We start from the raw sequence: 13,792 nt of genomic DNA, 5'->3' as shown, positions 1-13,792 counted from the left end.
CTATTATTTCTTCTTTTTGAACAATGTCATTTACACATTCTTCAATTAAATCAAGTTTCATACAAGCGAAATCTTCCATAGGATATTTCATCGCTTGGTTCATATCAAACTCAATCTTATCATCTCCTATTCGTAAAACTACTTTCCCTTCCGACACATCAACTAGAGCACATCCCGTGTTCATGAACGGTCTACCAAAGATTAGCGGACAATTTACATCATAAGCAAAATCTAAAATAACGAAATCGGTAGGACAAATAAATTTGTCAACTTTAACTAAAACATCCTTAATTATACCATATGGTCTTTTAGTGGTTTGATCCGCTAATTGTAAAACCATATTGGTATGTTTGATGTCTTCTTCTAAGCCTAACTTATTAAAAATAGATAATGGCATCAAGTTAATGCTTGCTCCTAAATCACAAAGACAACTTGGGAATTCTATATCGCCCAATTTACATGGAATGGTAAAACATCAGGGATCCTTGAGTTTTGTGGGCAAATTGCTTGACACAATCGAACTGCAATCTTCAGTTAGCGAAATGGATGAAATTCCTTCCCAACTGATTTTCTTTGAAATTAAACCTTTGAGGAATTTACCATAATTGGGAATTTGCGTAATTTCATCCATAAACGTCAAATTAATATGCAAATTTTTAAGTTTGTCTAAAAATGTTAAAAGTTGTTTATCATAGTCCTTGTTGCGGACTTTGTGTGGAAAAGGTGGTTTGGGTACAAAATTTTTTGTACTAGAGTCAATTGGTGCATCTTTTTGTTTTAATGTATCCTCTTTGGGCTTCGATAAATCAGTTCCAGGTGAAGTCGAATTTCCGGGCATTTCCGGGCCTAAGTAGTTTTTCCCTGAACGAAGAGTGATAGCCTTAACATGCTCTTTCGGATTTTCTTCCGTATGGCTTGGAAGACTTCCCTCTTTGCGGGATGGAATTGATTTAGCGAGTTGTCCAATTTGAATCTCCAAATTATGGATGCTAGATGATTGGTTTTTAATAAGCTGATCGAATTTATTCTCGATCCGTTTCAAACCATCGTCGTGATTACTTATTTTTCCGCTCATAGCATCAATGAATTTGTCGATTTTAGAAGATAAAGTGCTAATCGAATCTCTTGATTGATTTTGATAATTGGTAGTACGATTTTGATTAGTATTAGCATTATTATTATCTCTCCAGTTAAAGTTAGGATGATTTCTCCATCTAGGATTATATGTATTGGAATAAGGGTTATTATTTTGGTTTTGCCCTTGGACAAAATTTACCTGTTCAATTTCACTCATACCTTCGTAATCCACATCTGTTTGGATTGGCTTACCATTAGAATCACACGGTGCCATAAACCTATCAATTTTGTGCGATAAGGCAGAAAATTGGGCTTGCAACATCGCTACTGGATCAAGGTTCACTATACCTTTAACTGATGATGTTGTTGAGGATGATGGTTTTGCTGATGGTAGGTGTCCACGTTCCGCGGGCCACATACTGCTGTTGATTGCCATCTCCTCCAAAAGTTCTCTTGCTTGGGCAGATGTTTTCTTCATGAATAACCCTCCAGACATAGCGTCCAATGAACCTCTAGTTGTAGGATTTAGTCCATTATAGAATGTTTGCATTAAAAGTTCAGCGGGCAATTGGTGGTGTGGGCATAAACGTTGAATTTCTTTAAAATGTTCCCAAGCCTCATAAAGAGTTTCACTATCATTTTGAGAAAAAGACGTTAACTCTTTAATGACTCTTGCGGTTTTTGCTAAAGGAAAAAATTTTAATAAAAATGCTTGGGCTAATTGCTCCCAAGTCTCAATTGATGCGGCTGGCATAGAAGTTAACCATTCTTTGGCTCGATCCTTCAAAGTAAAAGGAAAAAGGCGAAGATTGATTGCTTCTGCAGTCACATTTGGTATTTTAAAAGTGTAGCAAATTTCTAAGAAATTTGTCAAATGGGTATTAGGATTTTCGTTAGGTAACCCGTAAAACGTTACATTATTTTGCAACATATTAAGCAACGCAGGCTTAATTTCAAATTGGTTTGCATTAATTGGGGTCTAACTATACTGTTTGTTACACCGGCCACTCCTGGCCTAGCGTAATCCATAAGTGTGGCCATAACTTATGGCTCGGTAATTTTAGTTTTTATTGGGGTTTTGTTTTTGTTTTTCTTTTCTTTCTTGTTCTTTTTAAGAGTTCTTTCAATTTCTGGGTCAATAGGATCTGATGAAGTGCCTGAACTTCGAGAACTGCGCATGAACTTGAAATTTCGCACGAACCGAAACTACCTACAAAACAGAATTTGAAAAATAAATATGTTAATAATTAAAAATAAATAAAATGTAAAAGTTTGAATAAGTATGAATAAACCTAGATTCGTAATAAAACACGAAAAATTTAAAATTTTGTCAAAAATTTTGGCATTCCCCGGCAACGGCGCCAAAAACTTGTTGAGCGATTTCCGCAAGTGCACGGTATATGCTTGTAGTAATAAAAGATATCGATCCCACAGGGAACGTTTTTCAACAAAAACTTATTCTGAATCGGTTAAATTTACTTTAAAGGTTTATAATATGGAAAATCGTTTTAAATCGGTTTTGGTTTTGAAATTGCTAGAATGAGAATTAGGTTAGAGTATGAAAACGTTAGAAAATACTCTGATTAAAAATGAATTTGCAAAACAGGAACGTTTTAGTACTTTAAAAAAGTAAACAAGTATATTTGTTTGCATTAAGCAAAGAAAACAACTTTAAACTTTGTACGAATTATAAAGATGAAATAAATGACGGAACCTCTAATTAATAGGCTTTGAACGCGACAAAACCCTTATCCGGGATAATTGCCCTTAACCAAATTAAAACTCTACCGAGATAATAATTTGCCTAAGTGTTCAACAAAGTTTCCTTGTAAAGATTTTGAATTAAACTACGTTTTAATGAAAACACCAGCAGTCACTTTAGTGGATTGGTTACCATAAGTGCTGTATAAAAATCTATCGAATAGAACGGACTTTATTAGATGAAATATAAATTGATACAAGTTTACAGAGAACATGGAGCATTGAATTCTTCGACGGCGTGCAAGTGAACGGGTTGTCAATCCTTTCCTTGGGTTTCGTTAGAGTTTGTCAGGCTCAGGGGCGAATCCTCTACTCAATCTTCTCGTTGAATCTTCGTAATAGAGACTGGGTCGGTCCACTACCAAAATGTAAACTAAACTGGAACAATGTCTAAACGCTACTGAATTTGTTATTATTTTGTAAACAATGTGTGTACATCATATTGCTTTTGAACAGAATCGAAATCTAACTTCTGAATCACTTGATTCGGAATTTCTGCATAAATTCTACACTAATCTCTTTCTTCTACACATATAACACACTATATTTCAACTCTCCATCAACTCTTTATTTATAGATGTTGAAGAGTCTTGATTGAAGTGTCGTGTCCGTTGTGAAGGATCGTGTCCGCTGCGAAAGGACGTCTTTATCCACCCGAACGATCGCGTTTCGTCGAAAACGAAAGTGTGTAACTAGGCCTCTAAAATCTGCTGCTCGTACCGAGAATATTAAATTCTCTACCGAGAATGGGGGAGCATCAATTGTACTTCAGACGAAGGGAAGGAGAGGCTGAGGGACGCGTGTCGCGACCGTGAATAGTGGGGGCCGCGGTCGCGGCACGGAGCATTTTTCACTTCTTCGCTCTCGTTCGTGTCCTCGACTTGGCGTTATTAATTTTCGTCGTCTTCGACTCCTTTTGTAGGGCTTTTCTTCTATTTTTGAGCTCTTTTTACTCCTATTTGGATTTTACCAAATATTTATGTACCTTGCATGAAAGAAACATATTCGAGAGTAAAAGCTTTCTAAATGGTTATAAATATCATAAATTCGTAGCAATATTGATGTAATTATTGATGATATTTTAGGTATATTTTGGGCTTAACAGGTATCAGTTGTCCGACCTAGACATTTCGATGCCAAAGTTAGTATCACTCTTAAGAATAGTAAAAGTAATAAATACTAGAGTTTGTAACATACCTAAGAGATTCCCTTAAACCCTATATTTATAGGTATTTATAGTCCTTATTATGGTTTTAGGGTGTTATCTCTCTATTAGATAATTGTTGTCCCAATAGGAGATCTCCACGCAGGGGAGAATACTGGGGGCAGTTGCCCTCACTGATATTTGTATTTTTTTTTTAAACTCAGGTATTAATTTTGAAGTTTTAGAGCTTTGCCCCCCTTCATCAATGGAGGTTTAGGGTTTACTGGTTCTATAATTGAGGATGAAGAATGGTTTTAAATTTAATATTTTCTTTTTATTTTTTAATTCTATTTTAAAGCAAAACGACGTCGTTTTATTTAATTAGAACTACATTGTTTTGTTTACAACAAAAATAAATAAATAAAAAAGGTAAATATTTAAATGTAAAACCAAATAGGTCCTGAAACAAACCATCGGTCTCTCTTACTGTCTTTAATCTCTTTAGTTCTACTTCCTCAATTCCTCTTTCTTCTTAGGTCTAAATTGAAATCCCAAATCCTAAATAAGATTAAATCAAAATCGGTAGTCAATCACTCCGTAATTCGATCGTTGGTCCGGCACTCCATCTCCGATCTTTGCCTCTCTCCTTTGGTGTTTTTTTACTCCTACTTAAATTTTGATTTGATATTTCTGCTACTATTTTACTTGAACTTGAGCTTTAATCTTTGGTTTGCTATAATTATTATTTTTTGGATAAAAATTATTTTAGTCGTATTGTTTGCCCCCATGAGAAAGAAATCCTGGATTCGCCCCTGTCTCCACGTGTATTGTCTTTTTTTGGTTGTGTTCATACTGAACTCCTCTAGATGCATATCTTATGAGCTTCATGTGTGGTTAATCATTCGAATCCCATATACGATCATAGGAGATTCAGATGATCATATGTTGGTCATTGTCTGTATTCTTGACACGCGATACAGTGATATGTGGACATCCGTTCGTCAATCTTTACCTGAATCTTAATCATATGAATTTGATGCAGATAAGTATATTTGCACTAACTATTGTTTGGATCCTTAATATATGATCATAAGACATTCCATTAATCTCCTATATTAGCTCTTATTTGAAATCTTATTGTACGTTTAAATATCAGTCTTTAGATAGTCTTTTAGAAACTTTGAAGATAACATTCACCTATTATATGTAGACCTGTCCACGAGCCCGGGTACCCGCCCGGCCCGCTCAGGCCCGTGTCCCTTGGACTGGGTTTGGACAATGAAATTTACTCTTAGGTCCAGGCCCGCTAAAGCCCGCCTATTTTTTGGACGGGCTTGGGACATATGAAAATATCACGGGCTGCCCAGCCCGGCCCGCCTTATTAATATTAATTAAAAAATTTATATATTTATAATTAAATATTTATTTTAAGTATAAATTTGATTTTTTATAATTAAAAATTATGTATATTTTTTTAGGTGGGTTTATATGGGTTGGGCTTGGGATTTGATTTTTAAGTCCGAGCCCAGCCCGGCCCGAGCCCACCTAAATTAACACTGGGCTGGGCTGGACTTAGGACGAGCACTTTTACATAAAAGCCCGTCAGGCCCGGCCCGAACTCGGCCCAGCCCGGTCCATGGACATGTCTAATTATATGTATAGTAAAATTTGAGATTTTATGTTTTATTTTGTAAAAATCAGCCTTTTGACTTTTATATGAATGTTCTTATTTTAAAAAAAAAAAAAAAAACCATTTCCATACTATTAATTTGAGCAGCTTCACGGCATGGGGGCAGTAATGAAAAAAAAAATCTGTGAAACAAAGACTACCAAACATAAATTAATGTGCCACAAGTATAAATCACAAAGAATATAATATACCAACTTTACTTTAATAGTTTTATATTTTTATTAGAATAATTAGAAGCTTCCTTAGAGGTTGCCAACAAAATTCATATTCTGAGGAAAGTGGAACCTTTTTGGCTGTAGAAACTAAGGAATTGAATATTAAAAAGATGTGGATGAGAACGTGAAGAAAAAGACAAGGAGTGATATTTTATATAAAAAGCCAAGGGAATGGGGACGAAAAATTCAAAAATGGGCATAAGAGGGCGGCTTGCATTGCCATTTCATTTCACAGCATTGACCTTGTAAATCTACTATTTTCATGTCGGTCAAACAGGAAACTGCCCTTTCCTTCGTCTCGTAAAGGACTTTTCGTTAACTTTACAACACCTTTCCTTACTTTACCCCTTACCTGACCCACAATTTACAGATGTAATTGAATTGAGCTTTTTGAGCTGTTCATTTGAGCTCGACCCATTTAGAAGTTCGTTTATCCACGAGTTAGTTCGTTTATTTTGTTCATGAGCTTAGCTTGTGAGCTAATCATTTATTTTGTTTACGAGCAACTCGTTTATTTTGTTCACGAATAGCTCATTAAGCACATGTTTATAAACAAACTCGTTTATAGTGTTCGCTGACGAAATAATATCAAATAAAATAATAACATTTTAACAAATGAAATAATACAATCTTATATGCATAAACATTAAAAATCTTCTTTTAGTAATTAAATAAAAAAATAGTTTGAGTAGAGGGAGGTAAAAATGAAAAGAGGAATGGGAGGATGGTGAAGAAGTGAATATGATAAAGATATGAAGTGATCATATGAAAAAAAAATCTTAAATCTCTTTCCCTATCATCCTAATCTAATTTATATTTTACCATAATATCAAATATAAAAAAAATCTAGAATGAATCATATAATAATAATTATTAAATATAAATAATATTCGATATTATTTACAAATTTCTATTAAGCTAGTTCACGGACCTCTATTGAGGCTTTTTATGAACATTATAATTGAGATTGTTTATGAATTTGTTCACGGACCTATAACCGAACCTGCTCACGAGCTTTCGAGCCGAGTCTTTTCATGCTCAAACTCGACTCATTTACGATTCGAACCTCTAAACCGTGTTCATGAGCAACTCGTTTTTAAATCGACCATCGAGCCGTTCATAAGTGGCTCGACTCATTTACAACACTAGACACATTATGTGATTATGCTTAAAGTGTTATATAGCCCATGACCTATTCAAAATTTTATCATTTGACCACTGACCTGTTATTTGGTCATATTTGGACATTGAACTATCTCATTTGGTAATATCTCACTCAATTTAGAGGGAGACTTGACAAACTCGTTATCTTCTGATATGTGGTGATATTTTGGCACCTGATATGTGATGCGTCTTAAATTATATTTGTAACATAGATTTTCTTAGGAGAATATAATTGATTAGATTAAAAAAAAATTCCTAAAATAAAATTTATCAAGTTTAAGTGTCAAAATATTGTTACGTGTCAATAGAATAACAACTTTGTTAAGTTTCCATTCAAATTATGTGAAATTTTACTAATTAGGATATTTTATGGGCGAAATGTGACCAAATACCAAAATTTTGGATAGGTCAGTGGTCAAATGACAAAATTTTAGATAGATCGAGGGTCAAATATGAGTTTAAGCCTATTTGATTACCATGTCATATCAGATCTTTCAAATATTAATTATACATATGTTAATAATACAATTACAAACAACCTACCAAAATATTAAGAGAACTAAGTCCGTCACGATATAAATTAATAAAAAAAATGCCTAACAATCTAAAATGTTTATTGTATTGTTAACACAATTGATACAGATCAGTTTCAGACGAGTTGATTTTAATCTTAAATCAACAAAGGATGTTAGTTAATCCCGGATTTTACAGACTAAACCGTGTTCAAATATTAAACTTAAATTTAAAAAAAAATCAAAGTGCATCACGTGAATGCTTTGAAAGTGGAGCAAAAGTCTTAGTCAAATTGTCTAAATAATTAAGTATGGCTACTAATAAATATGTATGTGTACACATTAATATATGTTTGATTTTTATGTATTCCTGAAACTCTATATATGAGTTGTGTGATTGAAAGTTAGTGCAATTGAAAAACAAGAGAGTTTGTAACAGTGTATCCATGATTTAAAAAATATTAATATTAGTCCTTCTCTTTCTTAAATTTTTATCTCTAACAAAGTGGTATCAGAGCCACGTTACGAGAGTCAGTCTTCCGCAAAACAAACCCTACAAAAATGTCAGACGGTCTCAAACTTCCTTATCAATACCCTCAGCTCACCAAAACCAATTATTCAAGTTGGTGTATTCGAATGAAGGCGTTACTCGGATGTTAAGATGTCTGGGATATTGTTGAAAAAGGCTACATAGTCCCAGCCAACGAGGCAGCATTGACACAGGCAGAAAAAGATACTCTGCAGAAAAATCGTAAAAGTGATCAAAAGGCGCTTACTCTCATCCATCAAGGTTTGAATGAGTTAATGTTCGAGAAAGTAGTCGAAGCTACAACCGCCAAACAAGCGTGGGAAATCCTACGAGTTTCTCTACAAGGGGAGGAGAAAGTTAAAAAGTTCATTTGCAGATGCTGAGAGGAGAATTTAAGACGATGAGGATGAAAGAGACGGTGGCCATTAGAGATTACTCATCCCGAGTAAAATCTGTCGTAAATCAGATGCGACAGTATGGAGAAAAAATTGAAGAGTCCAGAATTGTTGAAAAAATTATACGATCACTACTACCAAAATTTGATTACGTAGTGGTGGCTATGGAGGAGTCCAGAGATATCAGTGAAATGTCCGTTGATGAAGTTGTAGGGTCATTACAAGCACGCGAGGAGCGGTTTGAAAAACGAAGAGAAGATTCCGTAGAACAAGTCTTAGCAACGAAGACTGTGTTTAAAAATGGCGAAGGTAGTCAGTCCGGCAGAGGACGCGGAAGAGGTCGAGGAGGAAATGGTAGAGGACGAGGACGTGGCAGAAGTCAAGGCAGAAATGAAAACGGTAACAACAACAATGACAGAAGCACTCAATTCACCAGAGGCTGAGGAAGAGGCCAAGGACGCGGTCAAGGAAGAGGAAACTGGAGGCCGAATGATGGACGCGACAAGTCCAACATTCAATGTTACAATTGCTCTAAGTACGGTCACTACGCGGTGGAATGTTGGAGTCCGCCTAAGGAGGTAGAGGAGACTGCCAATAATATTCAAGATGAGGAAGTAACTGGCACTGTATTACTTACCTACGAAGGTGAAGAAAATCGTGAAAATAATATATGGTATCTTGACAATACAGCAAGTAACCATATGTGTGGTGACAAGAAGATGTTCGTGGAGCTCTATGAATCTGTTCGCGGTAATGTTGTATTTGGAGATTCCTCTAAGGTTCCTATTACAGGCAAAGGAACCATTCTTATTCGGCTCAAAAATGGCGCTCATCAGTTTATTGATAATGTCTATTATGTTCCTAACATGAAAAGCAATATTTTGAGTTTGGGACAGTTACTGGAGAAAAATTATGAAGTTCACATGGTGGACCGGAAACTACTTCTATTGAATGAAAAAAAGGAGCTGATTGCACGAGTACCTATGGCGAGAAACATAATGTTCACAATTAACATTCAGACGGACGTAGCCAAATGTTTGAAAGCTTGTGTGCAAAGTCCGCATTAGCTTTGGCATTTGCGGTACGGGCATCTCAATTTTGGAGGACTGAAGCAGTTGGGACAGAAGCAGATGGTAAACGGATTGCCTCACATTGACCAGCCTCATCAACTGTGTGAAGGATGTCTTGTTGGAAAACAATTCAGAACCAGTTTTCCAAAGGAGTCCATTGTTGAAACGCCTTTCCACAAGATTTTGATTTGACAAAATCATCCATGATTAAGAGGCAATTAAATTTAAATGCTTTGATTTAATTGTACTAATATGTTTGTTCAATATTGAGTGCAAAAATATATATAAAGTTAAACAGGACAAAAGTCAGCACAAGCAAAGCTGAGTGGAACGAAACTCAGCATGAAAGAATAGAAGCTGAGTGGAGTAGAACTCAGTCTCAGAAGTCTTCTTCAAAGTTGCCAGAACGAAGCTGACTAAAATAGAAGACTCCTTCAGAATTGAATAAACAGAACGGAGCTGACTAAGAAGGAACTCAGCATGGAAGTTGAACATTCGAAGATAACGAATGAAACTGAGTAACAGTCAGGACAGCATGAAGGATCCGTTCACTAAGGGACAAAGTCTGCCAATCTTCTGCACCAATAATTGAAGCCTCGAAAATACACAAAAGACTAATTCCAAGAATCATGGGTCTATGGATTATTGGTAAAAGACAACTGGCACAAAAAGACAAGTTTGATGCAAGAAGACAAAACCTGACGCCTGAAGAAAATAGAGGAAGGGAATGGCGGAACAGTCTGAAGCTGACCAGAAGATGTTCCCTAAAAGAGCTGTTTTGGACACAACGGCTAAACCAATTCAAAATGATCCAGGATGAGATTTCCATCTATAAAAGGACAATCGAGAACCTTGGATCATTGCCGAAGCATCAAAAGAAAAATACAAGAGAGAAAATCTTGAAAGCACTCAAATACAAAAAGATCTTACACCAACTTTTCTATTCTCTGTGTAAATGCTAGATTGATTGTTTTGTAATCATCTAAGGTGTTCTTTACTAGAAAAAGAACAAGTGTGTAATCAATAGGAATATTGAGAGTATTGAGCTGAGTACTTGGTTGTAAGTATTCAGTGGTAGAAAAATCTAAGTGCTGGGTTGTAGTACTTAGTAGGAGCTGAGTAGACGAATAGAGGACGTACTCTTGCATACTCACTGCCTTGTAAAGGGTTTGTGCTCTACCTTGAAAGAGCTCAGTATTGGATTGAAAATCCTAGGAGGAACTGGGGACTGGACGTAGGCAGAGAGACCGAACCAGGATAAGTCGTGCTGAGTAACTTCTAAACTCTTTCTCTCAATATATATATGTGTGCATGTGTTGCTTGTGAAATTTACTCAGCTTATAAATTGTTAAAAAACTGAAACTGAGTAAATCTGAGTGCTGAGTTGGAAGCTGACCTTTCAAGTGTCAATTCCCAACTCTCAGGTCAATCAGTCTTAGTCAGCATAGAACTAAAACTGTCTGACAAATTAATCGGCCGTGCTGACCAACACGCTGAGTTATCAAACTCTTAAAATAACATTAAGTCAGTATAATTAAAAGCCGAAAAAGTTACATTAGTTCCTAACCCCCCCTTGGAACTAATTACTAGGGACCAACAAGTGGTATCAGAGCCTAAGCTCACTACTCAAAGATCTAACAATCTTGAGCTGATCCCGAAAAATGGGTGAGAATAGCACTCATTTCCTCCCAGGAAACCAAACAACACAGATACTCCCTGAGGGATTATCAATCACTAGACCTCCCCTATTCTTTGGGTCTAATTATACATTCTGGAAAAATAGGATGAAGAACTTTATTCAAGCCACAAACATGAGTGCATGGCTTGCAATAGTTCAAGGTCCACATATACCTTATAAAACTGTTGATAATGAGAAAGTTATCAAGAGTGAAACTGAGTGGACAGAGGATGACCTCAGAAAATTACAAAATAATGCTTCGGCTATCAATATGCTTCACTGTGCTCTAGATGCTGCAGAATACAATAAGATTTCAGGTTGTGAGTCAGCACATGAGATCTGGAAAAAGCTGGAAGTGACTTATGAAGGCACCAGCAAGGTCAAGGAATCCAAAGTGAACTAACACATGCGATTGTATGAGCTGTTCGAGATGACTGACAATGAGGACATCTCAGCAATGAATGCCAGGTTCACCAACATAATAAATGAGCTTAAAAGACTCGGTAAGAATTTCACTGAAGAAGAACAAGTGAAGAAGATCTTACGAAGTCTTCCCAAAAGCTGGCAAGCTAAGAAGACAGCTGTAGAGGAAGCTCAGGACCTGACCACATACAAATATGATGAGCTGATCGGTTCCTTGCTGACTCATGAAATTTCCATGAAAAACTTTGAAGCTAAAGAAAAATCTGAGGATAAGAAACAGAAATCACTAGTGATGAAAGCTGACTCCACAGAAGCTGAGTCAACTGATGATGAGGAAATGGCCATGTTTACTAGAAAAATGAAAAAGCTGTTCAGAAGAAGTGAAAGAAATAGTAAGCGGCCATACAAGAGAGGAGACAGATATAAAGCTGAGTCCAGTGACACCAGACACAAAAAGGACAACTCCAAGCCTGTCACATGTTATGAGTGCCATCAAACTGGGCATATTAAGTCAAGTTGTCCTAATCTGAAGAAAGATAAGAATGGTAGCAAAAAGGCAATGGTGGCCACATGGAGTGACAGTGATGAGTCGACATCATCTGAAGCTGAGCAAAATGAAACATCCAACATATGTTTCATGGCAGATGATGGAGCTGACCAATCTCAATCTGAGCAAGCTGACCTCTCTGGAGATTCTGAGCAGGAGGAAAACAACAATGAGGTAACATCCTTACTTTTGCTTAGAAACGAAATGGTAAATGCCCTGAGTGACTTATATACACTAACTAAGAAGTGTAACAAAAATATTAAGGCACTCAGCAGGCGCTGTGACGAGATTGAGGAGGTCAAGCTGAGTGACCTCCGATATCTCCTCCAGGACAACTCAGATTTACATACCAACATGCAAATCTTACATAAGTTTGTCACGGAAGTTCAAACTGAGTCAAAGAAACTTAGAAAGGATGTCACAACATTACAGAACCAAATAAAAGGTTCAACTAAGAATAAACCCCATGCTGAGTACTCAGGTACTGGTCAGCATAAACAGCTTACTCAATGTAGCTGTTGTGGGAAGAAAGGACACACAAAAGCTGTGTGCTGGCATAACAAACAGACTGTCCAATGTGATTTCTGTGGTAAGAAAGGTCATACTACCAAGGCATGTTGGCATGCTCAGCACAACAAATGCTGACCACACTCAACATCACCCTCAAAGGGTAACTATGTGTGGCTTTTGTGGTAAAAGTGGCCATACTACAAAAGTATGTCGTCACAAGTTAAAATATGATTTTGCACCTGTTTACACTAACAAGAAAGGACCCAAAAAGAATTGGGTACCTAAAAACGAATAGTTTAAAATGTAGGTCAGCTTGACATGCGTGGAGAAATCAAAACTCTGGTATATAGACAGCGCATGCTCAAGACACATGACAGGTGATGAAACTCAGTTCATCACACTAGAGCTTAAACGAGGAGGTAGTGTAAGCTTTGGAGACAACAAGAAGGGCAAGATAGTTGGCTCAGGAACTATCGGAGGTAACCCTAAAATTGAGTCAGTCTCCTTAGTTAAAGGTCTCAAATATAATCTTCTAAGCGTAGCTCAGCTTTGCAAGAGTGGAAGGAAGGTTATATTTGATGATACTAAGTGTCAGATACTCGAGGGAAAAACAAATGATTTGATTTTAACAGCCCCTCGTGTAGAAAATGTTTACATGTTGAGTTTGGAAAAACAATTTTTCAAAAAGTATATGCTTAGTGTCTAAAGAGGACAACTCCTGGCTATGGCATAGGAGACTTGGGCATGTCAGCATGGACCTCCTTGCCAAACTAGCTAGAAAGCAATTAGTTGAGGGACTACCCAAATTAAAGTATGAAAAAGATCAACTTTGTAATGCTTGTCAGCAAGGTAAACAAACCAAAAAGTCTTTTCATAGTAAAAAGGTTGTCTCAACCAAAAGACCATTGGAATTACTACATTTGGATCTTTTCGGACCTATCCAGGCACTCAGCATGGGAGGTAAGAAATTTTCCTTAGTTATTGTGGATGATTTCTCTAGGTATACTTGGGTCATCTTGCTGAGTAGCAAAGATGAGACATTTGAGATGTTTACCACATTAGTCAAAAAGCTTGAAA

The 13,792-nt window shown here is 36.5% G+C and overlaps 1 non-coding gene across 1 annotated transcript; it reads left to right on the top strand.

Annotated features, from left to right (window-relative positions):
• Positions 1-1,643: 1,643 nt before the first annotated feature.
• Positions 1,644-1,750, top strand: LOC136201638 (small nucleolar RNA R71). Its single transcript, XR_010673984.1, has one exon. It is a non-coding gene; the product is annotated as a small nucleolar RNA R71 (small nucleolar RNA).
• The last annotated feature ends 12,042 nt before the right edge of the window (positions 1,751-13,792 follow it).

This window comes from Euphorbia lathyris, chromosome 7, assembly GCF_963576675.1.
Source record: "Euphorbia lathyris chromosome 7, ddEupLath1.1, whole genome shotgun sequence".
In the NCBI taxonomy this organism is placed as follows: domain Eukaryota; kingdom Viridiplantae; phylum Streptophyta; class Magnoliopsida; order Malpighiales; family Euphorbiaceae; genus Euphorbia; species Euphorbia lathyris.
Note: the sequence above shows the minus strand (reverse complement) of the source record. Positions and strands in the feature narration are given on the sequence as shown.